Consider the following 27,824-nt stretch of genomic DNA (forward strand, 5'->3'; position numbering starts at 1 on the left):
TCCGCAGAACATGAATTTGGAATTTACCTTTTTTCAAATGGCCTACATTGAGTTGATTGTGTTGGCTTTAGCTAGGAAGCTTAAAGCTCCCCTTCTCATTATGTCAAGGAACCTCCCCTTGGCCAGCCTCATCCCACTGGAGTGGTCGGCCAACAGCACGAGGGCCCATACTTAATAATCTCCCATCCTTCCCCTCCCTCCCTGTGTTCACACACCACTCCCCAACAATGCTGCCTGAATAATTCCTGAGCAGCATCACCAATATCATGACCCTTCATCTGTGTCCTCCTAGAAAAAATGGAGGAATTCCAGGCAGAGCTGCCCAGCATCACAGGAGAAACAGAGGCTCCAACTGGCTCCATCGTAAGTGCCTTTTATTATCTGAGATCAAAGCATAACTTCATTTCCTCAATTTTTCTTTTTTCTTGTTGCTTCTCTCTCTCTCTCTCTCTCTCTCTCTCTCTCTCTCTCTCTCTCTCTCTCAGGGCCACACCCTCAGCATATGGAGTGTCTCAGGCTAGGGATCTAATCAGAACTACGGCTGCCAGCGTACCCTACAGCCACAGCAAATCTCGATGTGAGCCGAGTGGGTGACCTACACCACAGCGCATGGCAACACCAGACCCTTAACCCACTGAGCGAGTCCAGGGATCAAACCCGCAACCTCATGCTTTCTAGTCAGTTTTGGTTCCACTGTGCCAAGACGGGAACTCCAATTTCCTCCTTTTGTCTACCAATTTCAACTATGAAAGTCTAAACTGTTCAAATCAGTGGAGACCTACATTTTTCCTGGGTTGGATGCATGTTGACTGAATGTCTCTCCCAATGTGTGACTGATTGAAAAAATGACAATAGCCTTTAGAAACTGGAAGTATGGCTGAGAGCAGTGTTATCAGCAGAGAATTGCCCTCCTTGCAAGAGATTTTGGTGATTTGGTGTCAAAGTACACATAAGAATTCCTCCACGGAGATTTGAAGCCTCTGTCCAGGATGACCTCTGTGTTCTCTTTGGGACCATGGACTCGAGGCGTGTTTCCCTTTTGGGTTTTGATGGACAGAAAGACCATGACAATTCTTGTGTCCATAGAGACCAGGAAGCTGAGATCTCACACTGTTTTCTTGCACTAGATGATGACCAGTGAAACGACTAATGATAATGCAGTGACGTCAGAGATCACGACTCCAGTGACGAACAATCAGGTTGAAGTTGAAGAAGAAGGTGGGTCTTCCTTGCTGGCATTGGTTGGAGAGTGGCCAGATCCTGGGATGCTTTTGGAAAGGGGGTCGTCTGGGATGTTGAGCAGGCAGCTCTTTCCCGGTCAGAGTGATGCCCTGGTGGTACATGCCCTGGACACAAGTCTCTTGTGTTGATTCCTTGGGTTGTGACACATTAGGAGGGACAGGGAGTGAGGTCCATGTGTGCGCACTTGTGGTGTAAGCATCTGTTTCCTCATGAGCTCGCTCCTATTTATACAGAAAATACACCTCTCAACTTTCCTTAAGACACATCCCATCACCTCCGCATACCACCTCTACAGGCATGCACTCATCCCTCACCGCCACTGTTCCCAATGGGGCAGAGACCGTTGGCCCAAGCTCTTGACCTCCTACGTGGAAAAGCCAAAGTGGGACCCAGGCTGGGTTCCCTATGGGGATGCTCTGGAGCCCTGCCTTGCGCCTCTCCCTCAGCCAGGATTTGATCATTCATGGGGAGCACGGAGCGGGGAGGGCCCCTGCTCTGTGTCTATGCCCGGGAAGACCAGGGTCTCCAGAGGTCCTGTTGATGCTGTGCATTTTAAAAGGTCCCTGCCAGTGCTGCTGTCATTGCTTCAACACGGCCAAAGCAGATGGGAATCGGAGAGGCGTCGTCTTGTATTGGACGGTGTCACTGTCATTCTTACGTTTGGCCACCCTAGGTAGCACACACCCAGGCGATGTTGCAAGTGAGAGCTCAGAGTGCACCCTCATCCTTAGCCTGGTGTCCGGCACCATTGTACAAACTCGCTGCCCATCTGGGTGAGAAGGACTCCGTGCTCCCTCTGTGTTTCTCTCCATGAAGTAAGCCCCTCTTGTTGTAAGGCTCTTGTGAGTGTGGACATCCTTTTGTTCAGGGCCCACGCACAAAATGAAGCCTGCAGAAAAACTGTCATGGGATGGATAGTGGCTGCTATTAATGGTTGGATTAGAGCATTGTCATGTCTTCTATTTTTGATTTTAAGATCAATGTATTGTGAATCCTTTCATTAGCATACTTTTCCTAGAAATTATCCCTCCAGTAAAGTTTTAACTTTTTAAATGATTTTTTATTTTTTCCATTATACTAGGTTTAAATTTTTCTGTTAATTTCTACGGTGCAGGAAAGTGATCCTGTCACGCACAGGTGCACACACGTGCGTGTGCACGTGCACATACACACAGGCATGCATACATTTTCTCCCATTATCCTCTATCACGTTCCTTCGTGAGTGACTGGATATTGTTCCCTGTGCAATCCAGTGGGCTCTCATTGCTTATCCAGTCCAGATGCAATGGTTTGCATCCCTTAAGCCCAGAGGCCCAGTCCATCCCACTCCCTCCCTGTCCCTGTTGGCAAGCACAAGTCCCTTCTCCAAGTCCTTGAGTTTCTATTCCGTGGAAAGGATCATTTGTGCTGTGTATTAGAGTCCAGGTATAAGTGCTATCGTACGGGATTGGTGTTTCTCTTTCTGAGGGACTTTGCTTAGTGTGAGCGTCTCTAGTTCCACCCACTTTGGTGCAAATGGCACTATTCCTTCCTTTTATGGCTGAGGAGTATCCCATTGTGTATCTATCCCACCTCCTCCTAACCCATTCACCTGTCGATGGACATTTAGGTTGTTTCCATGTCTTGGCTAGTGTGAGGAGTGCTGCAATGGACATTCAGCACTGTATGTAAACATCCATGGGTGCATGTATCTTGTTCAAGGCAAGTCTTGTCCCCATATTCGCCCAAGAGTGGGATTGCTGGGTCACATGCTAGTTCTACATTTAGTTTTCCAAGGTACCTGCATGGTGTTTTCCATAGCGGTTGTACCAAGCTACATTCCTACCAACAGGGTAGGAGGGAGGGTTCCCTCTTCTCCACACCCTCTCCAGCATTTGTTATTTCTAGACTTACTAATGATGGCCATTCTGACAGGTGTGAGGTGGTCCTTCTTCGTAGCCTTGATATGCCTTGTTCTAATCATTCATGATGTTGAGCATGTTTTGATGTGCCTGTTGGCTGGCTGTCTATCTTCCTTGGGTAACTGTCTGTTCAGTTCTCTTGCCCATTTTTCAAATGGGTTGTTTGTTTTTGCTGTTGTGTTGGAAGTGTCTTGATTTGTGTGTGTGTGTGTGTGTGTGTGTGTGTGTGTGTGTGTTTTAGATGTTAGGCTGATGTCAGTTGCATCACTTGAAACTATTTTCTCCCATTCCATAGGCTGTGTTAGTTTTTATGAGTTCCTTTGCTGTGCAAGGGCTTATGGGCTTGATTAGGACTCATTTGTTTAGTTTTGCTTTGGTTTCTTTTTCCTTGCACTCAGTGTGACCTACAGAAATGCTTTGATGTCAGAGAATGTTTTGCGGACATTCTCCTCCAGGAGTTTGATGGTGTCTTGTCTTACGTTTCAGTCTTTAAGCCGTTTTGAGTTTCTCTTTGTGCACGGTTTGAGGGTGTTTTCCAGTTTCATGGATTTTCATGTGGCTGTCCAGCTTCCCAGCACCACTCGCTGAACAGACTGTCTTTTCCCCATTTTACATTCTTGCCCCCTCAGTTGAAGAATAATTGACCGTCGGTTTGGGGGTTATTTCTGGGTTCTGCATTCTGTTCCAATGGTCTGTGTGTCGGTTTTGGTACCTTTACCACACTGTCTTGCTTACTGTAGCTTTGTAATATTGACCAAAGTCTGGGAGAGGTGTGCCTCCTGCCTGGTTTTTGTTCCTCAGGATTGCCTTGGCCATTCTGGGCCTGTTTTGGTTCCGTGTAAATGTTTGGATGGTTTTGTTCTACTTCTGTGAAAACTATCACAGGTGGGGATGGCATTGAATCTGTAGATTGCTTTGCGTAGAATGGCCATTTTTAGGATATTCATTTTTCCAAGCCAGGAGCATGGACTATCTCTCCCCTTCTTTGACTCCTCTTCAACTTCCTTGAGTCATGTTTTATTGCTCTCGGTGTAGAGGTCTTGCAGCTCCTGGCTCAGGTTGGTCCCTAGATAGTTAATGCTTTGGGTTCTTCCTTGGACCCCTGCTTGAGTGGCTAAGAGGAAGGCCGTCCCCTTCCCTGGAGTGAACACTGGGGGAGGTGTCTCCTTGCAAGCCTGGGGAGGGCAGCCTTCCTCCTGTTCCTTGGTCCTCTGCAGCTACCCGTGTGCACTCCAGGCCCCTTCTCCATCACCTTGTCTGCCGCCTCTCCTTGTTTTGTCTTCTTTGTTTCTGATTTACACAGGGTCCTTTTTCCCATGCGTCCTCACATGACAAAAACTAAAAAAGAACAAAGAGGAAAAGGGGAGAGCTCTCTTCTTCCTAGAGGGACTGCACCCTCATAAACTAATTGCCTCCCAAAGGCCCCACCTCCCGGTACCATCCCACTGGATGTTGGCATTCCAACATAGCCTCCGCTTAGGAGGGAACACAAAGATGCACGCCATAAGCACAGTAGCTTATGCTACTTATAGGCAGTGGGATTTGGTTAGGCTGTTCATGATACGATGCATGTAGCAGTGATTGTCTCCAAGTTGGCCCTGTTCCATCATTTTTACATCATTTGTCTTGATGCATCATTACTATTAGTCACCAACTTTTAAAAACATTTGTGGAATCAACTAGAGGAAGATTCCCTCCTCTCCCCCCACCACACACACACACAAATAAATAAACCACTGTGTGGCTTGGTCAAAGGAATGCCTAATCTACCTGGCAAACTGACTCTATATCCAAACTCAGTGAATTCTCCACTACCAAAATCAAGAGTTGGACATTTACAAGTTTCTTTTAATCACAAACTGAACGTGCCCCTCTTTGCCAGCAAACACCTACCAGTTCCTTTTGGGATAAGTAGGCACTTTGTACCGTACATCTAAGCTGTTTAAATGGATGAATCATTGGTGCACCATCACGCTCACATCCAATATGTTCTGAGATCTCTATTTGAGACACACATTACCGTGCGTGCTTTATAAAACATTCTGCTCACTTTGGGAATGGACTGGGATATTTCTGGCTGTCCATAACTTCTAGGGGAAAAGTTGTATCCGCTTCCTAAAAAACTGATTGGCCCTTTGACATGCATGTTTAGACATAGTCACAAGTGTTTAATAGAAAAATTTGTCTCAAAAGCCCCATACTTATGTTCCTAAGTAGTAAAAGCTTTTCTTCAGGGCGTCTTTAATCCTTAGTATGAATAAAAGTCATAATATTCTTCCTCCTTTCCTTTCTCAAAGCCAGAAATTACAAAAATAATTACTGATTTTCTTTCATTCTTTCTTTCTTTCTCTTTCTTTCTTTCTTTCTCTCTCTCTCTCTCTCTCTCTCTCTCTCTCTCTCTCTCTTAATTTCTTTTTTTTTTCCGGCAAATGAAAAACTCTCCTCAGGTTGTATGTACAAGTAACTGTAGCAAGATACAAGCATGTGACAAATTGGAAAATTATTTTTAATATGCATCAAAAATATTACTTTTGGACTTCCCGTCGTGGCGCAGTGGTTGATGAATCCGACTAGGAACCATGAGGTTGCGGGTTCGGTCCCTGCCCTTGTTCAGTGGGTTAACGATCCGGCGTTGCCTTGAGCTGTGGTGTAGGTTGCAGATGCGGCTCATATCTGGCGTTGCTGTGGCTATGGCGTAGGCTGGTGGCTACAGCTCCAATAGACCCCTAGCCTGGGAACCCCCATATGCTGCGGGAACGGCCCAAGAAGAAATAGCAAAAAAGATTAAAAAAAAGAAAATATTAAAAAAATAAAAAAATATATTAGCTTTTGTGAGGAGAAAACCTGAATAGGGCACTGCAGAATAGCAGTCGAAATGAAAGATGAAAATATTCACCCTGGTTATAATAAGCGTGAATCTCACATTTTGAAATGGTTTGATCTGCAAATGTCTGGTGACTCAGGAAGAGTAGAAATGGAGGGGTATGATCATTGAAACAGTAATGGGACTTCTTTAAGTTCTCCACCTGCTGGCTTTTTGGCTCTCCCCCCTGCAGGGTTTGCTCTCAACTCCTCCTGGGGGGCAGGTCATTCTCTCTCACAGAAAATTATTTTCTTAATCAGAGAGTTATGTGGGAGCCTGGGATTCAATTTTGGAAATGAAAAGCTTCCTCTGAGAAGCCAAGCTTGTCCACGGAAACACGCTTTCTGCCAGAAGCAGTTGGACCCATCTTGTGCAGGGTTGACTTCCCCCTGAGAGTTGTATGATGACACATCACCATGGTAATGTGCTTATGCACTTCTTGCCTCATGGTCAGACTGTCACTCTGTGGCCTGAGAGGTTCGTATGTGGTGGCCAGTGCGAAGCTCTCACTTCACGGCTCATGCTTTAGGAATGGGCAATCTCAATTGCTGTTCCAAAGGTGAGTTTACATTGATCCCCTGGTGGCTGTTCCTTCAAATGGGCTCACTCACTTTTTCACATGCATTTTTCTTCTTAGATATTTCTTGTCATTTCTACCACTCTGAGCTATCTATAGAGTTATAACTTCCACCTTTGTTGTGTTAATTAATATGTCTGGTCCACCTGCCTCAGATTCATCACTCGTCATTGTTGTGACCCTTGGACTGCCACTTCGTTACTCCTCATGTCGGTCCTGTTTGCACTTCCTCACCTGCAACAGGACTGAGTATCAGAGGAGATGAAAATAGATACTGTCCATCAGCTGCACAGCATCGATCCCATGAAGATGCTGGGGCATAAGCTTCCACCCTTCCTGACTTGAGGCATCCATTTACCCTCTCTGGCTTCAACCACCACTGAGTGTCTAGCTTACTCTTGCCACCACTCAAGGATGAACACATACGGAGCATTGACGAGGCACCCGTCCTTCCTTTTTCTAAAATGTTACCCGTACTTCATGAAGTCGTCCTCATAACATCGTACTAAAAGTCAGCCAGAAGACCAGTTCAAACACATTTAGAAGAATCTTTCCACCTCTTAGAACAGGGCATCGAGGCCCTTAGGGATCTACAACCCTTTCCCCAGGTTCATGATTCTTCTAAATGTGTTTGAACCAGACCATTAGGCACGATCACTCTACTTTCCTGTGTTTCTAGAAGGTCTCAGTTAAACAAAGGCATTTGTTCCAAACCCTGTCTTTCGGTTGTTTTAAACTGCATGATCCTTCTAAGTCTGACTTTGATCCAGGCAGCACTCCTGGGCAGCTGGTGAGCCAGGGGACCAAAAGATAAAATGGAATAAACGAGTATGAATTTCCCTATGGTCTTCTGACAGCAAGATGTCAACTGTCCTCCCTGTTCTGATACATTGCCTAGCATGCTGCTTCCCAACTGGAGGAAACCCTCCTGCGGTGGCAGAAGTATCAACCTCTGGCTGTGTCGGAAGTTTTTTCTACTGGCGCCGCAAGCAGTTACACCCAACAGGTGGGTCAAGCTCATCGAGATTTTCTCATTAAGTGCATGCAAGGACAAGTTTTCTTTCATGTCCCCTGTATACGAATGAACGAGGAAGTATTATGTGATATCCTGTGTGTGTGTGTGTCCAAATTGAAACATACTTGGTCAGGTGGTGGTGTAATACTTGTGGAAATAAAACTACTTTGAAATCTCAATAGCTGGTTGATGGTTAAGAGTGAAGATGATGTCTAGCTAGGGTGTAGATGATAACTGGCTATTGGACATTAGCTGATATGTCTCCCTCAGGGAGACCATGTTTCCAGATGTCTTTCAATTATTAGACATTGTTTAGACCTGGATTGTGTGGACAAAGAAGTCAAATGACACAGACGGTTCCTAAATCCCACCACTCCAGGTCCAGCCATTGGTGGTACCTTTATTACAATTAGTGGAACACTGTGGATACCTTTTTATTAATGAAACATCTATAGTTTGCCTTGGGAGTCATACTTGGTGTTCTTATAAGCTCTGCTCTTTGACAGATGCGCAATGTGATTTCTCACCACTGTAGCACAGAGAAATCCATACCCGAATGCTCCCTGGCGTATTTCTCCCAGGGTCCAAAGATGGGCAGTACACAAAAGGCTTTGATGAATGTGATGATGAATGAGATGACTGGCAAAATGAAATGCAAAAGATACTCCGAATGAGCTACTCTTTAGCCACAGAGTGGCATTAAAGCTCGAAATATGTTAGAGTAGGGGTGGACCAGATAATACAAAAATCTATTGTGGTGAGTGAAATGAGGCAGGCACAGCAAGACAAATATCATGTAATTCTGCTTGTGTAGGCAAATTCCTATTAACAGAAGTAGAAATTACCAGGGCCTGGCGGCAAGGGGAAGGTGAGTTATGATGGGTCATGTCGGGCATGATGACAAAGGTGTGGGTGTAGGTAGGGTTGATGGGTACTAAAGCATGTGGAAGTCAAAAAGGCTACGGGACTGTATGGTTAACAATTGTGCAAAGGACAAATATTATATCTGTGTCATCACGCAAAAGGAAGTAAAAAAAATAATCAAGGAGAAGAGATGCTGAACAGAAGCAGGGCATGTGAATGTGTGGAGATGAAATGGTCTTGTAACCTTTCAAGAAGTAGTGGGAATCGCCCTGGGATGTAAAATAGGCTGGAGGAGTCATTGGACTCTGTCCTTGAAACGTAGCATGAATTATTTTTGTTTTGTTATGCTATGTGTTTACGGCCACACCTGTGGCATACGGAAGTTCCCAGGGTAGGGATCGACTCAGAGCTGTACCCAGACATGGCAACACCGGATCCAGGCCACATGTGCACACTACACTGCAGCATGCAGCAACCCTGGATCCTTAAGCCCCTGAGGGAAGCTAGGGAGTGAACCTGCATCCTCACGGAGACAGCTTTGTGTCCTTAACACACTGAGCCACAGTGGGAGGTCCGCAGAACATGAATTTGGAATTTACCTTTTTTCAAATGGCCTACATTGAGTTGATTGTGTTGGCTTTAGCTAGGAAGCTTAAAGCTCCCCTTCTCATTATGTCAAGGAACCTCCCCTTGGCCAGCCTCATCCCACTGGAGTGGTCGGCCAACAGCACGAGGGCCCATACTTAATAATCTCCCATCCTTCCCCTCCCTCCCTGTGTTCACACACCACTCCCCAACAATGCTGCCTGAATAATTCCTGAGCAGCATTACCAATATTGTGACCCTTACTCTATGTATTCCTAGGAAAACTCTCACTAATTTTGGAAGAGTCGTCATCTTTCTCCACAGTAAGTGCCTTTTATTATCTGAGATGAAAGCATAACTTCATTTCCTCCTTGTTTTCAAGCAAATTCAAGCATGAAAGTCTATACTGTTCAAAGTGTGGAGACTTACTTTTTTCCTGGGTTGGGTGATTTTTGACTGAATGCCTTTCCAAATGAATGACTGATTGAAAAGGAGATTTTTCAATATGATAGCATCAGTTACAAACTGCATGTGTGGTTCAGATCATTTTCTCCACAGAGTATTACCCTCCTTGAAAGAGAATTTTGTAATTTTTGGTCAAAATAGTCTTGAGAGGTCTTCCAGGAAATTTTGAAGCCTTTCTCACAGATGGATGACCTCTCTGTTTTCTTTGGGACCATGGACTCAAGGGAAGTTTCCATTTGGTTTTCTGAGAAAAGAAATACAGTGAAATGTCCTTTGTCCATAGAGCCCACAAAGCTTAGATTCTCACACTGTTTTCTTTTCTCTAGTCGACGAAGGAGAAGACTAACAGCAGCGGTGTGTATTCAGAGATCATCACTCCAGTGACGAACAATCTGGGTGTAGTAGAATGTGGGGCTTTCTTGCTGGCATTGGTTGCAGAGCCTCCAGATCCTGGGGTCCTTTTGGAAAGAGAGTTGGGGGTGTAGAGCATGCAGCTTTTTGCCACTCATAGTGATGCCCAAGATGTCCATGCCCTGGACACAAGTCTATCATGTTGATGCCTTGGGTTGTTACATGTTATGAGGGACAAGGAGCGAGGTCCATGTGTGAGCACATGTGGTATGTTTCCTCATGAGATATTTTTCATATTTACATGGACAAGACAATCATCAAATTTCCCTAACACAAACTCCATCCCTTCTGCAAGCTTGTCTACATTCACGCATTCTCCCATCACCAGCACTGTTCCCAAGTTGGCTTAATTTTCCTGTTGCTCAGGTGGAGATGGTGCAGAGCCACATGTCCTAAGCTCTTGACCACCTACGTGGAAAAGCCAAAGTGGGACCCAGGCTGGGTTATCCATGGGTCTGCTCTGGACCCCTGACCTGCACCTATCCCTCAGACAGGATTTGATCATTCATGGGGAGCATGGAGCGGGGAGGGCCTCTGCTCTGTGTCTTTGCTCGGGAAGACCAGGGTCTCCAGAGGTCCTGTCGATGCTGTGCATTTTAAAAGGTCCCTGCCAGTGCTGCTGTCATTGCTTCAACACAGCCAAAGCAGACGGGAATCGGAGAGGCATCGTCTTGTGTTGGACAGTGTCACTGTCATTCTTACGTTTGGCCACCCTAGGTAGCACACACCCAGGCGATGTTGCAAGTGAGAGCTCAGAGTAGTGCACCCTCATCCTTAGCCTGGTGTCTGGCACCATTGTACAAACTCGCTGCCCATCTGGGTGAGAAGGACTCAGTGCCCCCTCTGTTTCTCTCCATGAAGTAAGTCCCTCTTGTTGTAAGATTCTCGTTAGTGTGGTTATACATTTAATCAGGGCATATGCTGCACACACCATGTAGAAAATGAAGCTTGGAGAACAACCATGATGTGAATGATAGTGGCTGTTTTTAATGGTAAGCTTTCAGTGCTGTCAGTTCTTCTATATTGGATTTTCTTTAAGAGCAGTGTTTTTTGAATCCATTTATTAGCATACTTTTCATGGAAATCAGCCCTTCCATAGTGTTTTTTTTTTAGTGCTTTTAATTTTTTCCTTCATAAGTGACTAGTTATTTTGCCCTGTCCTATCCAGTGGGATCTCATTGCTTATCTGCTCCCAAAGCAATTGCTTGCATCTCTTAACCACAGAGTCCAAGTTGAGCGCAACATACATTTTCACATATATTTGATCACTGTCATAGCTTCTATGGGGTTATAATCTTCTCAAGGTGTTTACCCATTTTTAAACTCAGCTATTATCCCACAGTCTTCTGTTTTTTGTTTTGTGTGTGTGTGTGTGTGTGTGTGTGTGTGTGTGTGTTTTGTTTTGTTTTAATTGAGTGTTAGTTTCTTATATTTTTGGGATTTGGGTCCCTTATTCAGAAGCAATATCTGCAAGTATTTCCTCCCACCCTATAGATTGCCTTTTCATTCTGTCGATTGTTAAGGAGACTATACTTTTTTGACTGGGGAATCATAGAACCTGGGCAGTGATCATTTGGCCATACATGTGTGAGTTTATTTTTAGGTCCTTCTCTTATGGATCATTGGTCTGTCTTCCTGTTTAGATGCTAGGGGTAGACTTTTTTGCTGCCATGGCTTTGCAGTGTGTTTTGAATCTGGGGATTGGGACATCTCCATTTTTATTCTTTGCTGTCAAGATCATTTTTTTATTTTGGGTTCTTTGGGGTTCTACTTGTATTTTAGGATTTTCTTTTCCAAGTCTCAAAAAATGGCATGAGGTTTTGTGAGTGGTTGCAGTTTATGTGTACTTCATTTTCAGTAGCAGAGAAATGTCGACAACATTAAACCATCCAGTCTAGGAACATGGTGTGTCGTTCCAAGCACTTGCACCTTCTTTAATTTCTTTCAGCCATGATCTGTAGTTTTCAGTGTACAAATTGTTCACTCCATAAAGGGGTGCCACTGCCTTCCTTGGGTCTTCCAGGCTCAGGGGTGAGAAGGATGTGCTCATGAAAAGAGTGACACAACCCTCTCTCCCGTCTGCCCATTCTGTCCAGCACCGGTGCCCTGAGCCATGCGCCTCTCTACTAGCAAAAAATGGGGTGCCCTTCTGGGAGTTCCTCCCAGGTCAGAGTGTTGACACTGTTGTTTGAGTGTCCCCAAGGACTCTCACAACGCCTAGCATGGGTCCAAGTGCCCAAGATAACCTGCAAATGAAAGATCCCCTCTGGATGTCCAGGTTCCCTGAATGAAGGAACAGTGAGGTGAGGGTGGTTGTTTGCCTCTTCTTCATCTTGCAAGCTCTTAGAGCTGCTCCGTCCACTGTGGTACCCACTAGCCAGAAGTGCCAGGTTATTTTTAACTTAGTTCAAATTGTGGTTAACTCAAGCAATTAAAATAATCACACACACACACACATAACACCCAATGGCTTGATCACACTAGCCATATTTCAAGTGTGCCTGTAAATGTTGGGGTTTCTAGTTAGTCAACTTGAGGGGAGAGCTGTAATGGACCTGCGGAAGTGAGAGATTGACAGGTGTTTCTCCCAGCATCTTGCTTTCTTGAAGGTTTAAAACCATGATCAATGTCTTGCTGAAGGACTGTTGCTCCACAGAGCCCAGGGGAGATGTGAGAATCTGGAGAGGACTAGTGGGGTGCCTTGGAAGGCAGCATTAGGTGAAGGGGAAGGGGAGAAATGGGTGGGGCAACTTTTCTTATAATGTCATTGCTCATGTTTATTTTTCTGCAGAATTGATTGTGAAGAGCGTTGGTAGCAACACTGATGAAAATTCAGGTAGGAACAACACTGCCAAAGGTGAAAGCTCGGATTCAGGTTCCCCGCTGGAGGGGATCCCTTGCAGCAGATTTTGGCTTTGTTTTTAAATTCACCTATGACAGCCATAAGCTGATGGGGCACAATACTCTGAGAGTCACTTGACACTGGAGACCCAAGTTCTTGGAGGAGTGTCTGGTGGTGGATGAGAAGTATACTCTGTCTGCACTTTCAGGATCCCATTGCTCTTTCTTCCTCATGTGAAGGCACTCCCAGGGAAGGATGGCTTGTGGAGCACATCCTCTGGGATCACGGATGTGCTTCAGCCTCCTTAAGGTCATCTCAGACTGGACAGCTCACACAAGGCTGATGTGCTGATGCACACATCATGTTTGAGAGAGGGCTCCACGTCCACCTGCCTGGGGACCCTCCCCACCAGAAGGAAGTCTAGAGGAATGTGTGAAGGGGAGGCTGGGCTTCTCTGCACACTTGCTCTCACAGACCCACACACCTGGTCTCCTGGGCTTGACCAGGCCCAGGACAGAGGCTCAGGGCAGCAGGGCCTGGGACCCCTGGTTGCCTGAGAATCCACCGCTCATCCAGGCAGCCCTGGCCCTGATCCCCACACCCCAGTCATGTGCACACCGTGTCCTCTCCTCAGGCCTGACCAGCTCTCATCCCTCCTTGTCCTTCCAAGTCTCAGGGCAAAATCCTGGCAGGCACCCTGTGTTATGTAGATGCCTGTTGCCTCATTTTGGGGCAAGGAATTTGGATATATTCCTTCACCTCTGATTGTGCTTTTATCCTCTCTGAGGAGCTGGGAAAGTCAGGGTGGTGTTGTGAGCAATAAGCTTCTGCCAGATACCTCAGGTCACCCCAGGTAATAAGGGAGTCCTGGTTGTGTGGAGGTTTTTGTCCTTCCCTCCCCCAGGTGCCAGCACAGGATCAGGCCCATCCATGCCAGGAACTCCCTGGGTGGCATGGATTGGCTAACTGCCTGGAGAGAGGCAACATAGCCATGGCCCTTCTTCCACCCTGCCCTCATTGGAGGAAGGAAATGAGCAGTAATTAGAGGAGAGAAATGAGGAAGGAGGGAGTCGGAAGCTGGGGTGCTGGAGGAAGGCCAGGGTGTGCCCTGAGGTGCATGGGGACAGAGGCAGCCTGTGTGTGAGGCAGGAAGACACAGGTCTTATTCCAAGTCACATTGAGGGAAGCAGAGGGCTGCAGCAGGATCTTGGGGATCAGAGACCTTCTCCACTGTAGATGTGAACCAGCTGAGGCCCTGGGAGGTCCATGGAGGCGAGGACAGAAAGGGGCCCGAGACTGAGCTCCCTGCAGCATCATGGTCCTGAGGTTCCATCTTGATTCTAAATCACCCCTTTCCTTTCCCATGGCCTCCCCAACCTGGTGGCTGCCCCTGGACACAGAACACTACATGGCAGATAATGAGAATTCTGACCACAACTGTCAGGGTCATAAGGTAATCTGTTTCCTCTTTCACATCTTTATGTTTTCCTCTCTTTTTGTCACCCACAGACTCTTCCTTGTAAGTCTTTACCACCTCCTCTCTCCATCCTTTTATGATACTTACCATGATGGATTTGGTCTCAGGGACTGTACTTTTCCTTCCAGACACCAAAACGCTCCCTGTTCATGCGTTTAAGAAAAACATTTGGGGGGACAGCTTCCGATGCTGATGATGAGCACACCTAGGAAGAACCAGTGTCAATGTGGCAGACCGGGGGTGCAAAGGTGAGGAGACAGATGCGCCTGTTCTCCGCAGCATGCCCAACTTTCTTTTGGTTTTTCAGAAAGCCAGACAAAACTGTGTGGCCACCCTTGAGTGTGACCACGAAGTGGAGAAAAGAGGAGGGTATTAATCCATCCAGAGGATGCCATGAGCACACCTTCCAAGCAACACATCCCCATCCCAGGAGCCCCTGAGGTTGCTAGTCAGAGGGGCACTGTAGGGCCATCAAGTGCATAACTCACTAGGGGCTCTTCCCAGTGTGTTCTTTTTGAAGAGCCCCACTGGAGTGGTCCAACATCCTCTGCAGGACCCATCCCTGCAGTGCCAATCCCCATCCCCTGAAGTTACCAGGGAGCCTCCTCCCCCCACCCCCAGGGAATCACCAGGTGATGTGAGGCAATGGAGGAGTAGCCCTGACCTGTCCAGTCTCAGGACTTCTGGGAAAAGGGTGAAGAAGACCCAGACACCTGCTGCTCTGTGAGCAGGGAACTCACCTGTCCCTGCTCTGCATCCCTATGGACTCTTCATGGTCCTGGTATCATGTTGGGAAGCTGCAGGATCCCTGCTTGCCTAGGAGGTACCTGAGCCCTTGGGGTCCCTCAGCCTCTGCAGCCCCCTTGCAAGGTCTGGGTCACCTTATGGCCCCATTTCACAATCTGCGCTGGAGCTTCTGTAGATACTATACGTGTCCAAGTCACACTAAAGCAGCATGAGGTGGCACTCCATTGCAGTGCTCATTTGGGATGGGTTGCCAGGTAGGATTTATGTTACTTCTGTTCCTTTTGTTTTTTTCTTCAATTTTGTCATTAAATAACATAAACAACTTGTTTTATTACATTTAAAAAAAGCAGTGTTGTGGAGTTGCCTTGTGGCTCAGCGGGGTAAGGCTCTGGCTTGTCCCTGCTGTCTCTGGTCACAGGTATGGCATGGGTTCCATCCCTGGCCCAGGAAATTGTGCATGCTGAGAGAGTAGCCAAAGCTTTTTTATAAATAAATAAATAAATAGCAGTATTGTCCCCAAATGATCACCTTTGTGTTACAGATTGTCAGTCCGACACCAGTGACAGCCTGGATGTGGACACCCCCAGCCTGTCTCACAACCTCCATACCATCAGGACCTCCACATAGACAAGCACAGCAGAAGCCTCACTCAATGCTCACCTCCTAGGACACCTCACTTAATGTAATCTCTGTTGTTTAATTGTGTGTCCCTTGTTTTATCCTTTAGTTTTATCTATATGTTCTACGTGTTCAGTATTCATCTCTATGTTGTGTTTTATGAAATAAAATGTTTCTTATTAAATTTGTTATTACACTGTATTTATCTATACAGCTGCTTTTAGAATCCTGCTTTATAAAATACACACAGAGATAGAAAAGCACCCTCAGCAGAGGCAGCGCTTCATGAATTGTTGGAAGGGAGGTGCCCTAGCGTCCACCAGGATCACTCCCTCCCTCACTTATCCCTCACCAAGTCTCAGTTCAGTAAGGAACTCCAAAGTTCATACTTTACACCGGTCCCATGTCAGTGGTTTGTTGTTGTTGTTGTTATTGTTCTTTTGAGGGCCACACCAGCAGCATATGGAAGTTCCCAAGCTAGTGGCTGAATCTGAGCTATAGCTGTTGGCATATGCCACAGCCACAGCAACACTGCATCCGAGCCACATCTGGGACCTATACCACAGCTCACCGCAGTGCCAGATCCTCAAACCCACCGAGAGAGGCCAGGGATTGAACGTGCATCCTCATGGATGCTAGTCAGATTCATTTCTGCTGAGCCACGATGGGAACTCCCCATGTCAGTGTCTTTCTAGGGAGTCTGTTGTCTGAAGCCTGTTCAATCCAGTGGTCATGGGGACAATAGACCCAGGATCGTTCGTGATGGCTTGGACATCAGGACTCTTGATACCCACTCGGCCTGGCTTGTAAAAAGTTCGTGATTCATCATCTGCCCCCTTGTGAATCTTAAATATGTTTCTCTATTTCCTTCTGGCACAGAGTATTTATTGGCAACAATGTTTCTGAAATTATAAGTGTTATTTCCTTATAGTTCTCCTTTTTATTCTAGATGCCCAGAGGAATTTTTTTTAAGCCCGACACTGCAGTATCATCTCTTATTAGTCATTGCAAGTAAATGATCAGTGTTCTTTTGAAAACAATTTCAAGACCGACCTTTTTAATTTTCAGAAAAATCTGCATGATACTGTTTAAAATTTGCTTTGTACCATTGGTTTTTCTCCTTCAGGTCCCTCAATCATTCATCTTTCAGATCTCTTATGACTGTCTTTTATTTCAACACATTCATCAGATATTTTACAATGTCTTGCTTGATTTATGTTCCAGGAGTTGTTTTTGTTTTGTTTCGTTTTGTTTATAGTTACTGAGAATTTCTTCCTTTTCATCCACCATTTCTGATAAGGTCTTATTTCTCACCCTGTTTCTCCTAGTTTTAACTTCATTTACAAAATGATTTTTCAGTATGTTAATTCTTTTTTGAATCCTATACCCTAACTGCTGAGTTTTTAAAATTCTGATCTCTGAAGCACTTGGATTATTTTCACTTTTTCTAATGCATTTTTTCTTCTTTACATTATTTGGTCTTTATTATTAATCACATCATCATGCATGACAAGAGGATCATCATATCCATGGAGAAGTTGATAAGCATTTGGATTGGGCTTACTTATCCCAGTTTTTTTTTTTTAATTGAATTTTATTTGGCCACGCCTATGGCATGTGGAGTTTCCTGGGCCAGATACCAAACTAGCACTATAATAGTGACCCAAGCAGCTGCAGTAACAATGCCAGATCATTAACCTGCTGAACCTCAAGGGAAATCCTTTTAATTGAAGTATAATTGACCAACAACACTAAGAGTTCCAGACGCAAAAATATATTTTTGATTTTGCTGTTCATTCCAAAATGATCATCACAACTAATATAGTAACCATCTGTCACAAGCCAATGTTGTTACAAAGTCACTATGTTATCTATGCTACACATTTAATCCCCATAACTCATTTATTTTTTACCTAGATTTTTGTAAGTCATTAATTTCCCTGGCATATTTCTCTCATCAGTGCACCCATATCCCCTCTTGCAACCACCTCTTTGTTTTCTGTATCTATGACTGCATTATGTGTTGTTAGGTTTGTTCACTTGTTTTGTTAGTTTCCACATATAGGTGATATCACATTGTTTGTCTTTTTCTGATATTTAACTGAGCATAATACCCTGTAGGTCCATCCATCTTGTCACAAATGGTAAGACTGCATTCATTTTTATGGCTAATAGTCCATCTGTGATATATATACATATGTGTGTATATCACAGGAGCATGGCTGGTTGTGTGTGTGTGCGTGTGTGTGTGTGTGTGTGTGTGTGTGTGTGTGTGTGAGAATCACATCTTCTCATGCATTCATTTATTCATAGATGCTTTGGAAAAATACCCAGAGGTGGAACAGGTGGATTTTCTGAAATTTCTATTTTCAATTTGTTTAGGAAACTCCATATTTAAAGTATATTACTTAAGATAATTATTAATTAATAATGCGTCCTACTGCATTTCACCTCATGCTGCAGATATGAGGGGTTTTTTTTTCTTCAGTGATACTAGGTTCGTTAAAGGCAGAAAAATTTTTAGGATGCCAATTTTCTCCTGATCTATTTACAGTATCTAGAAATAAGTTCTTAAAATTACTTTTTGTTAACTTTCGGTGATTATTTATAATTGCTATCTCTAGAGCAGTATTTTCTATAAGGGTGAATAATTTCATGTGACACTGAATGGAACACATAAAGAGTATAAAAGCAATTTTAATAAAACAATTTGCATTACAAAGCAAACTTACCTCCATGTTATGGACTCAACTGGGGTGACAAAGGCTGGAATGCAGAGAAAAGAGACAGAGGACCTGTGGGAATGCATAAAAGGGCAGAATTTATTACCAAGTCCAGGCTCAAATGGCTCATCACACAACAGGACAATAAAGTGAGAGGTGATACACAAATGTTGGCTAAAGAAATAGCTTTATTCAGAAAGCTAGCAGACAAACCAGTGCAAAAGGGTCCCAAAGACTTTCTACTAAAAGGGGTGAAGGTGTGGCTGGTTGTGGCCAACTTCTTGGTGCCAGAATTCTTTTATTATTATTTTATTTTTTATTTTTTATTTTCCCACTGTACAGCAAGGGGGTCAGGTTATCCTTACATGTATACATTACAATTACAGTTTTTCCCCCACCCTTTCTTCTGTTGCAACATGAGTATCTAGACATAGTTCTCAATGCTATTCAGCAGGATCTCCTTGTAAATCTATCCTAAGTTGTGTCTGATAAGCCCAAGCTCCCGATCCCTCCCACTCCCTCCCCCTCCCATGAGGCAGCCACAAGTCTCTTCTCCAAGTCCATGATTTTCTTTTCTGAGGAGATGTTCATTTGTGCTGGATATTAGATTCCAGTTATAAGTGATATCATATGGTATTTGTCTTTGTCTTTCTGGCTCATTTCACTCAGTATGAGATTCTCTAGTTCCATCCATGTTGCTGCAAATGGCATGATGTCATTCTTTTTTATGGCTGAGTAGTATTCCATTGTGTATATATACCACCTCTTCCGAATCCAATCATCAGTCGATGGACATTTGGATTGTTTCCATGTCCTGGCTATTGTGAAGAGTGCTGCAATGAACATGCGGGTGCATGTGTCTCTTTTAAGTAGAGTTTTGTCTGGATAGATGCCCAAGAGTGGGATTGCGGGGTCATATGGAAGTTCTATGTATAGATTTCTAAAGTATCTCCAAACTGTTCTCCATAGTGGCTGTACCAGTTGACATTCCCACCAGAAGTGCAGGAGGGTTCCCTTTTCTCCACAGCCCCTCCAGCACTTGTTATTTGTGGATTTATTAATGATGGCCATTCTGACTGGTGTGAGGTGGTATCTCATGTTGGTTTTGATTTGCATTTCTCTTATAACCAGCGATGTTGAGCATTTTTTCATGTGTTTGCTGGCCATCTGTATATCTTTGGAGAAATGTCTATTCAGGTCTTTTGCCCATTTTTCCATTGATTGATTGGCTTTTTTGCTGTTGGGTTGTATAAGTTGTTTATATATTCTAGAGATTAAGCCCTTGTCAGTTGCATCATTTGAAACTATTTTCTCCCATTCTGAAAGTTGTCTTTTTGTTTTCCTTTGGGTTTCCTTTGCTGTGCAAAAGCTTTTCAGTTTGATGAGGTCCCATGTGTTTATTTTTGCTCTAATTTCTATTGCTTTGGGAGACTGACCTGAGAAAATATTCATGATATTGATGTCAGAGAGTGTTTTGCCTATGTTTTCTTCTAGGAGTTTGATGGTGTCCTGTCATATATTTAAGTCTTTCAGCCATTTGGAGTTTATTTTTGTGCATGGTGTGAGGGTGTGTTCTAGTTTCATTGCTTTGCATGCAGCTGTCCAGGTTTCCCAGCAATGCTTGCTGAATAGACTTTCCTTTTCCCATTTCATGTTCTTGCCTCCCTTGTCAAAGATTAATTGACCATAGGTGTCAGGGTCTATTTCCGGATTCTGTCTTCTGTTCCATTGGTCTGTCTGTCTGTTTTGGTACCAGTACCACACTGTTTTGATGACTGTGGCTTTGTAGTATTTCTTGAAGTCTGGGAGAATTATGCCTCCTGCTTGGTTTTGTTTCTCAGGATTGCTTTGGCGATTCTGGGTCTTTTGTGGTTCCATATAAATGTTTGGATTGTTTGTTCTAGTTCTGTGAAAAATGTCATGGGTCATTTGATAGGGATTGCATTGAATTTGTAGATTGCTTTGGGTAGTATGGCCATTTTTACAATATTGATTTTTTCCAATCTAGGAACATGGAATATCTTTCCATTTCTTTCCATCTTCTTTGATTTCTTTGATTAAAGTTTTCTAGTTCTCGGCATATAGGTCCTTTACCTCTTTGGTCAGGTGTATTCCGAGGTATTTGATTTTGTGAGGTACAATTTTAAAAGGTATCGTATTTTTGTATTCCTTTTCTAATGTTTCATTGCTGGTATACAGAAATGCAACCGACTTCTGAATGTTAATCTTATATCCTGCCACGTTGCTGAATTTATTAATCAGTTCAAGGAGTTTTGGGGTTGAGTCCTTAGGGTTTTCTAGGTATAGTATCATGTCATCTGCATACAGTGACAGTTTGATCTCTTCTCTTCCTATATGGATGCCTTTTATTTCTTTTGTTTGTCTAATTGCTGTGGCTAAGACTTCCAAAACGATGTTGAAGAGCAGAGGTGAGAGTGGGCATCCCTGTCTTGTTCCAGATTTGAGTGAGAAGGCTTTCAGTTTTTTCCCCATTGAGTATTATATTTGCTGTGGGTTTATCATAAAAGGCTTTGATTATATTCAGGAATGTTCCCTCTATACCCACTTTGGCGAGGGTCTTGATCATGAATGGATGTTGGACTTTGTCAAATGCTTTTTCTGCATCTATTGAGATGATCATATGATTTTTGACTTTTTTTTTGTTAACGTGATGAATGATGCTGATTGATTTGCGTATGTTGAACCATCCTTGGGAACCTGGGATGACCCCAACCTGGTCATGGTGTATAATTTTTTTGGTATGCTGTTGGATTCGGTTGGCTATGATTTTGTTGAGAATTTTTGCATCTATATTCATCAATGATATTGGCTGATAGTTTTCTTTTTTGGTGGTATCTCTGTCTGGTTTTGGAATGAGGGTGATGGTGGCCTCATAGAATGTCTTTGGGAGTATTCCTTCTTCTTCAACCTTTTGAAAGTGTTTAAGGAGGATGGGCACCAATTCCTCTTTATAAGTTTGATAAAATTCACCTGTGAAGCCATCTGGTCCTGGACTTTTATTTGTAGGGAGTGATTTTATGACCTCTTCAATTTCATTTCTAGTGATCGGTCTGTTCAGTTGGTCTGTTTCTGCTTGATTCAGTTTTGGCAGGCTGTAAGATTCTGGAAAATTGTCCATTTCTTCCAGATTGTCAAACTTGTTGCCATATAATTGTTCATAGTATTCTCTTATGGTTTTTTGTATTTCTGCTGTATCCGTTGTGATTTCTCCTTTTTCATTTATAATTTTGGTGATTTGGGTTCTTTCTCTCCTCTTTTGAGTGAGTCTGGCCAGGGGTTTGTCAATTTTGTTCACCTTTTCAAAGAACCAGCTCTTGGTTTTATTAATTTTCTCTATTGTTTTTTGAGTCTCTATTTTATTGATTTCTTCTTTGATCTTTATAATTTCCTTCCTTCTGCTGACTTTAGGACTTTTTTGTTCTTCTTTTTCTAACTCGTTTAGGTGAAGGGTGGTCAATTTGGGATCTTTCTTCTTTTTTGCGAAAGGCCTGTATTGCTATGAATTTCCCTCTGAACACTGCCTTCGCAGCATCCCATAGATTTTGAGAGGTTGTGTCTTGATTATCATTTGTTTCAAGGTAGTTTTTAATTTCCTTCTTGATTTCCTCATTGACCCCTTGGCTTTTTAGTAGCATGTTGTTTAGTCTCCATGGAGTAGGTTTTTTCTCTTTGCTTTTCCCATGGTTGATTTCTAATTTCATGGCATTGTGGTCAGAGAAGATACTTGAGATAATTTCTACGCTCCTAAATTTATTGAGATTCGCTTTGTGTCCCAATATGTGGTCGATTCTTGAGAATGTTCCATGAGCATTTGAGAAGAATGTGTATTCTGCTTTTTTTGGATGTAGTGTCCTGAAGATATCAATGAAGTCTAACTTTTCTATTGTTTCCTTTAGGATCTCTGTTGCTTTATTGGTTTTCTGTCTAGAGGATCTGTCCATTGATGTGAGGGGGGTATTTAGGTCTCCTACTATGATTGTATTCTCATCAATATCTCCCTTTATGTCTGTTAATATTTGTTGTATGTATCTGGGTGCTCCTATATTTCGGGCATATATGTTGATGATAGTAACATCCTCTCCTTGGATGGATCCCTTAATCATTAAGTAGTGTCCTTCTTTGTCTTTATGTCTTTTGTTTTAAAGTCTATTTTGTCTGATATGAGCGTTGTGACTCCTGCTTTTCTGTCATGTCTATTGGCATGAAATATTTTTCCCCACCCTTTCACTTTCAATCTATATGTATCCTTTGTCCTAAGGTGAGTTTCTTGTAGGCAGCGTATTGAAGGTTTTTGCCTTTTTATCCACTCCGCCACTCTGTGTCTTTTGATTGGGGCATTCAGCCCATTGACATTTAAGGTGATAATTGATAGATGATTATTTATTGCCATTTGAACCTCGTGTTCCAGTTGATTCTATGGTTCTCCATTCTTCCTTTCTTTCTTTTTCTTTTTTTTTTTTTGGTTGGATGGTCTCCTGTTATTATCTGCTTGAGTGTATTTTTTTTTCCATTTTTTGCAAATGCAATATTTGGTTTTGGCTTGTGGTTGCCCTGTTTTTTAAGTATGCTAATCCCTTCCCATAATTGTGTGTTTTAGCCTGATGGTCCTGTAAGTTCAAACACTTCATTACTATATTAAAATTAAGAAGAGAGGGATACAAACAAAAAGGGTTATTTACCTCCTGACATCCCTTGCCCACATTTTATGGTTTTGATGACTCTTTTTTTTTCTTTTTAATTTTATTTTGTTTGAAGCATGTTCATGATTAAATCTGTATGCTGGCTTATTTGAGTGACTGCTCTCTGATTGCGGTTTCCTCAGTCCTAGTTCTTCCTCTTCTTTTTTTTTTCTTTCTTTTTCTCTTCCCTTTCCTTCCTTTCTCTTTGGTTTAGAGAAGCCCTTTCAATATTTCCTTTAACCTGGGTTTTTTGTTGCTGTATTCTTTAAGTTTTTGTTTGTTGGGAAAAACTTTTATTTCCCCTTCTATTTTAAATGATATTCTTGCTGGATAGAGTAATCTAGGTTGCATATTTTTTCCTTTTAGCCTTTAAATATCTCTTGCCATTCCCTCCTGGACTGGACTGTTTCTGTAGAGAAATCAGCTGATATTCTTATGGGGTTCCTTGTAGGTAACTTTCTGTTTTTCTCTTGCTGCCTTTAGGATCCTCTCTTTATCACTAACTTTTGCCACTTTTATTATGATGTGTCTTGGTGTGGGTCTGTTTGGGTTCAGTTTGTTTGGGGCCCTCTGTGCTTCTTGTATCTTGAACCCAGTATCCTTTAGATTTGGGAAGTTTCCATCGATAATTTCTTCAAATATTTTTTCCATCCCTTATCTTTTTCTACTCCTTCTGGAATTCCTATTATGTGTAGATTGGCCTGCTTTATATTATCCCATAGGTCTTTTATATTGCTTTCCAGTTTTTGATTCGGTTTTCTGTCTATTGACCAGATTGAGTGATTTCCATTTATTCTATCTTCCATATCACTGATTCGTTCTTCTGCATTATTCATTCTGGTTTTTACTGCCCTAGTTCAGTTTGCATCTCTGCAAATGAATGTTCTAGTTTTTCTTGGCTCCTCCTTATATTTTCTAGTTCCTTTCTGAGGGTATCTGCATTACTGTTCATATCTTCTCTTAATTCCTTCAGTAGTTTCACTATTTCTCTTTTGAACTCCAGGTCTGTCTGACTGCAGAGATGTGTTTCATTGCTGACTGTTTTAGGTGAGTTCTCCTGTTGGTTTGACTGGGGGTGGTTTTCTCAGCTTCTCCATCTTGCTTGTTGTTTCCTTTCTCCTGAGGGAGTTGTACTCTCCGTTATCGGGCAGTGTTTGCCTTGTCACTGCCGTGGAATATTTCCTGAGGGCTTGGCGTTGTTGGTCAATCTTTTTTGAGGCAGTGTGGCTTTTCTGGAGAGTTGATGGGGCTAACAGTGTTTCTTTGAAGCAAAGGAGGGCTTCCTGAGGGCAGACAGGACTGGGAGGTCCACACCACGATGGTAGCAGATTTCACTTGGTCATGCAGAGCTTGGTCTGGTGTTTTTAGGCTGTGGGGTTCTTGCAGGGGTTGGCGGTGTTGGCAGCTGTTCCTCAGGAGTGCAGCACCCCCTGGGGCTGGAGCAGCTATCTGGGTCACTGAGAACCTAAGAGGCTCTTCCTAGGGCTGCCTGACTCAGAAGGACGGCCTGAGAATGTAGGCGGATCTTTTCACAGTCTGGCTGAGCTTGTTGCAGCTTTTCTGGGTGCAGGGGCTCTTCCAGGGCTGGTGTGCTGAGCAGTTATTCACGGGAGTGGGGCACCCCCTGGGGGCTTGGGCGGGTAGCAGGCCGTTGGAGACCCAAGAGGCTCTTCCCCGAACAGCCCGACTCAGAAAAACCGTCTGAGATCTTTTCCCGACTCGGCCAGGCTTGTTGCAGCTTTTCTGGGCTGCAGGGGTCCTGCCTGGAGCTGGCAGTCCTATGCAGCTGGTCCACAGAGCATCCCCTGCGGGCTTGGGCGGGTAGCAGGCCGTTGGAAACCCAAGAGGCTCCTCCCGGGCAGCCCGACTCAGAAAAACCGTCGAGAATTAGGCCAATCTATCACAGCCTGGCTAGCTTGTTCTAGCTTTTCGGGCTGCAGGCCTTTTCTCGGGGGCTGGTGGTGTTTTGCTGCTCTGCGGAAGTGTAGCCCCTCCAAAAGGCAAGCAGGCCTGTGCAGGGACAGCCCCTGCGGTGTAGGCTTCAGGCAATTGTTGAGGCCAGCCCTCCTGGATGGCAGGCAGCCCCGGTCCGGTGAGAGCGTAGGTGTGGCGGGGGTGGGGGAGGGATGCACTGGGAAGCACAGCTTTCAGCTAGCTAGTGGGCCTGTAAGCTTGCTGTGGCATGGGGGGTATTCTATGGGGACCCACCCCTTCTTCTCTCCCCTCCCCAGCACAGGTGCAGACCAGGCTCTTCTCCCAGGTTCCCTCTGATGCGGCTTTCCACTTGCCCGCTCCTAGAGTATTGTTCCCTTCCTCTGCGACAGCTTTGTTTTCTAGTCTCCCAGGCAGTCTCTGCCCCGTCAAATGGTTTCTAGACCTCCCAAGCAGTTTCCGCTCTGCCCCGCCCCCCCAGCCCGGGGACTAACCTCTGGAGCTGAGGTATCGGTGCCCAGCCCCCACCCAGGAGTTCCCCGGCCCTTTCTCGGGGACTAACCTTCGGAGGCGAGTCTCGTGCCCAGCCCCCACCCAGGCGTCCCCCGGCCCTTTCCCGGGACTAACCTCTGGAGCCGAGGATTCGGTGCCCAGCCCCCATCCAGGCGTCTCAATTTTTGGTGACTGTGCCCATAGTTCAGATGGTCCGTTGGTTCTTGATCGCTTTTCCGTACTCCAACTACTGCTACACTCTTCTCTGCATCTGAAGATTCCTCTGTTCATTTGATCTTTCCCCGGTATGACTTTCGTGCGGCTTTCTCCTCCGACTCGGACGCCCTTCCGCTGGATCACCTCCATCTCCTTTTCTCCCTGCCCAAAATTCACTTCTTCTTTTGTTTATTTCTGCCAACAATTTTCTTTCTGGCGAGTCATTTATTTGTATTGCTTTTTTTTTTTTGGAGGGCGAGCGTTCCCCTACTCCTCCGCCATCTTCCCCTCCCAACTTCACATGTAGTCTGGTCACAATGGTTCTGTGAACATCCAAAAAAGACAAAGGTATTCTCCTGCAACTTTTCTCTTGAATGGAAAAGTGTTACATACCTTCACAGATCAGAGCCTGAGAATGGACTATCCTGTGTATTTCTCATTTCAGCAACATACTTTTATAAGAGGTGCAGGCCAGCATGACTAAACACAGACAAGTGAGCACAGAGGTTAGGGCTAAAGGAATAGATTTACAGAGAGTCAGGTTGTCTTCCTGGTTACATCTTTTCTTGCAATGCAGAAAGAACACTTAGTTGTCCCAAGAAAAAAAGAGATTGCTCTAGGTTTGGTGGAAGAGGATTTTCCCCAATATCTGAGATTTAATCCCAAGGAAAATAAACCTATAATTATGTGTTCATTCTGACTCTGTTTCTTCTTTGAAGAATAAAATACTTAATTTGTATGGCTGATGCCCAAGGAAATTTATTTGCTCAGATATAACCAAGTGATTTGCAGACTTTTTTTTTTTTTTTTTGTTCTGTGGCGCACCCAAAGCATGGGGAGTTCCCAGGGTAGGGGTCCAATCAGCTGTAGCCCTCCAGCCCTATACCACAGCCACAGCAATGTGGGATCTGAGCCGAGTCTGCAACCTACACCATACCTCATGCAAGGCCAGATGCTTAACCCACTGACCGGGTCAAACCTGCAACCTCAAGGTTCCTAGTGGATTGTTAACCACTGAACCACACAAAACTCCAATTTGCAACTTCTTGAAAAGAACGTATGTCATCTTGTTACCCACTTACATACAATATTCAAAGAAAAATACAATACACAAATAAGTAAAAAAAAAGAACATGACATATCCTCAACTTTCCTGAGAATGTGAACTATGTTAACTTTTTTATATTTTATTATTAACCTCATTAATGTAAGGTCACAGTAAGTTCTTCTGAGGGGGGAGGATGTGTATGTGTGAGTGAAAAGACCCTCTACCTATCTGGAAATGGGTTATAACCACGAATGCAGAGACATTCTTTAAGGGTGTTGTTTGGCCTGTGATCTAATGCCTTTTTGAGAAAGGTATCCATAGATATATTAAACGTCATAGCTCTGTTGATGTATGTCTTTGCCGCCGATGTTTAGCACCTTGGAGGCACTTCTCCACTTCTCAGTGGGCATCAGGGGTGAGCAGCCTGCTTTGCCTGGATCTTGCTCTCATCAGTTGCGGCAGGGCCTCATTTCTGTCTCTCATGGTTGGTTATACTTCACTCTGCCCTGTGATTCCCACAGTCCTCAATGTCCTCACTACTGTCGTACTTGGCATATGACTTCTAACCTTTCCCTCTACTCTTTTAGCAAAAAGGCATTAGGTCATGGACCACTTGTCCTCAGGGCTGAGTTTTAACATCTGTCCTGAAGGACTATATTGAGAGAAAACAAGGAGCACTTGGTCCACAAGGGTTTTCTCTTGCTTTCTCCTGAGTCCTAGTATATACTGTAATAGTCATCACAAGCCCCATTTTTGCTTTCTATCATGAAACTTTCCAAGGACTAAAAAATATTAAATGGTTGCATATTAAATAAATAAACCCTTCTTTCTCAAGGTTAATAAGCCTTACAATAGAAACATATTTTTATGATTACTGTCCTTTCATCAAATCTTGAATATCACTAAATCATATTTTTGGAAGGAAATTCCTCATAGCTTATCACATTTTCATGCTTTCATTAGAGGAGTTTATTGATGTTTAAGTGATCCTACTAAAAATAATTTACTTTGGTTTGGTTTAAAGAATATTTCTGTGGTTTTCTCCATGGTTTGTATAAATATATTACTAATATCTTTGTCTACAATGACATAATGCATTTTTATAT

General features: G+C 43.9%; 1 long non-coding RNA gene across 1 annotated transcript; it reads right to left on the bottom strand.

The window, feature by feature from the left end:
- Window positions 1-604: 604 nt before the first annotated feature.
- Window positions 605-25,649, bottom strand: LOC106505112. Its single transcript, XR_002341265.1, has 4 exons — window positions 25,590-25,649; window positions 18,340-18,402; window positions 14,330-14,447; window positions 605-4,481 (listed from the first exon to the last, which is right to left on the bottom strand). It is a non-coding gene; the product is annotated as an uncharacterized LOC106505112 (long non-coding RNA).
- Between the last annotated feature and the right edge of the window lie 2,175 nt (window positions 25,650-27,824).

Source organism: Sus scrofa, unplaced genomic scaffold, assembly GCF_000003025.6.
Source record: "Sus scrofa isolate TJ Tabasco breed Duroc unplaced genomic scaffold, Sscrofa11.1 Contig51, whole genome shotgun sequence".
In the NCBI taxonomy this organism is placed as follows: Eukaryota; Metazoa; Chordata; class Mammalia; order Artiodactyla; family Suidae; genus Sus; species Sus scrofa.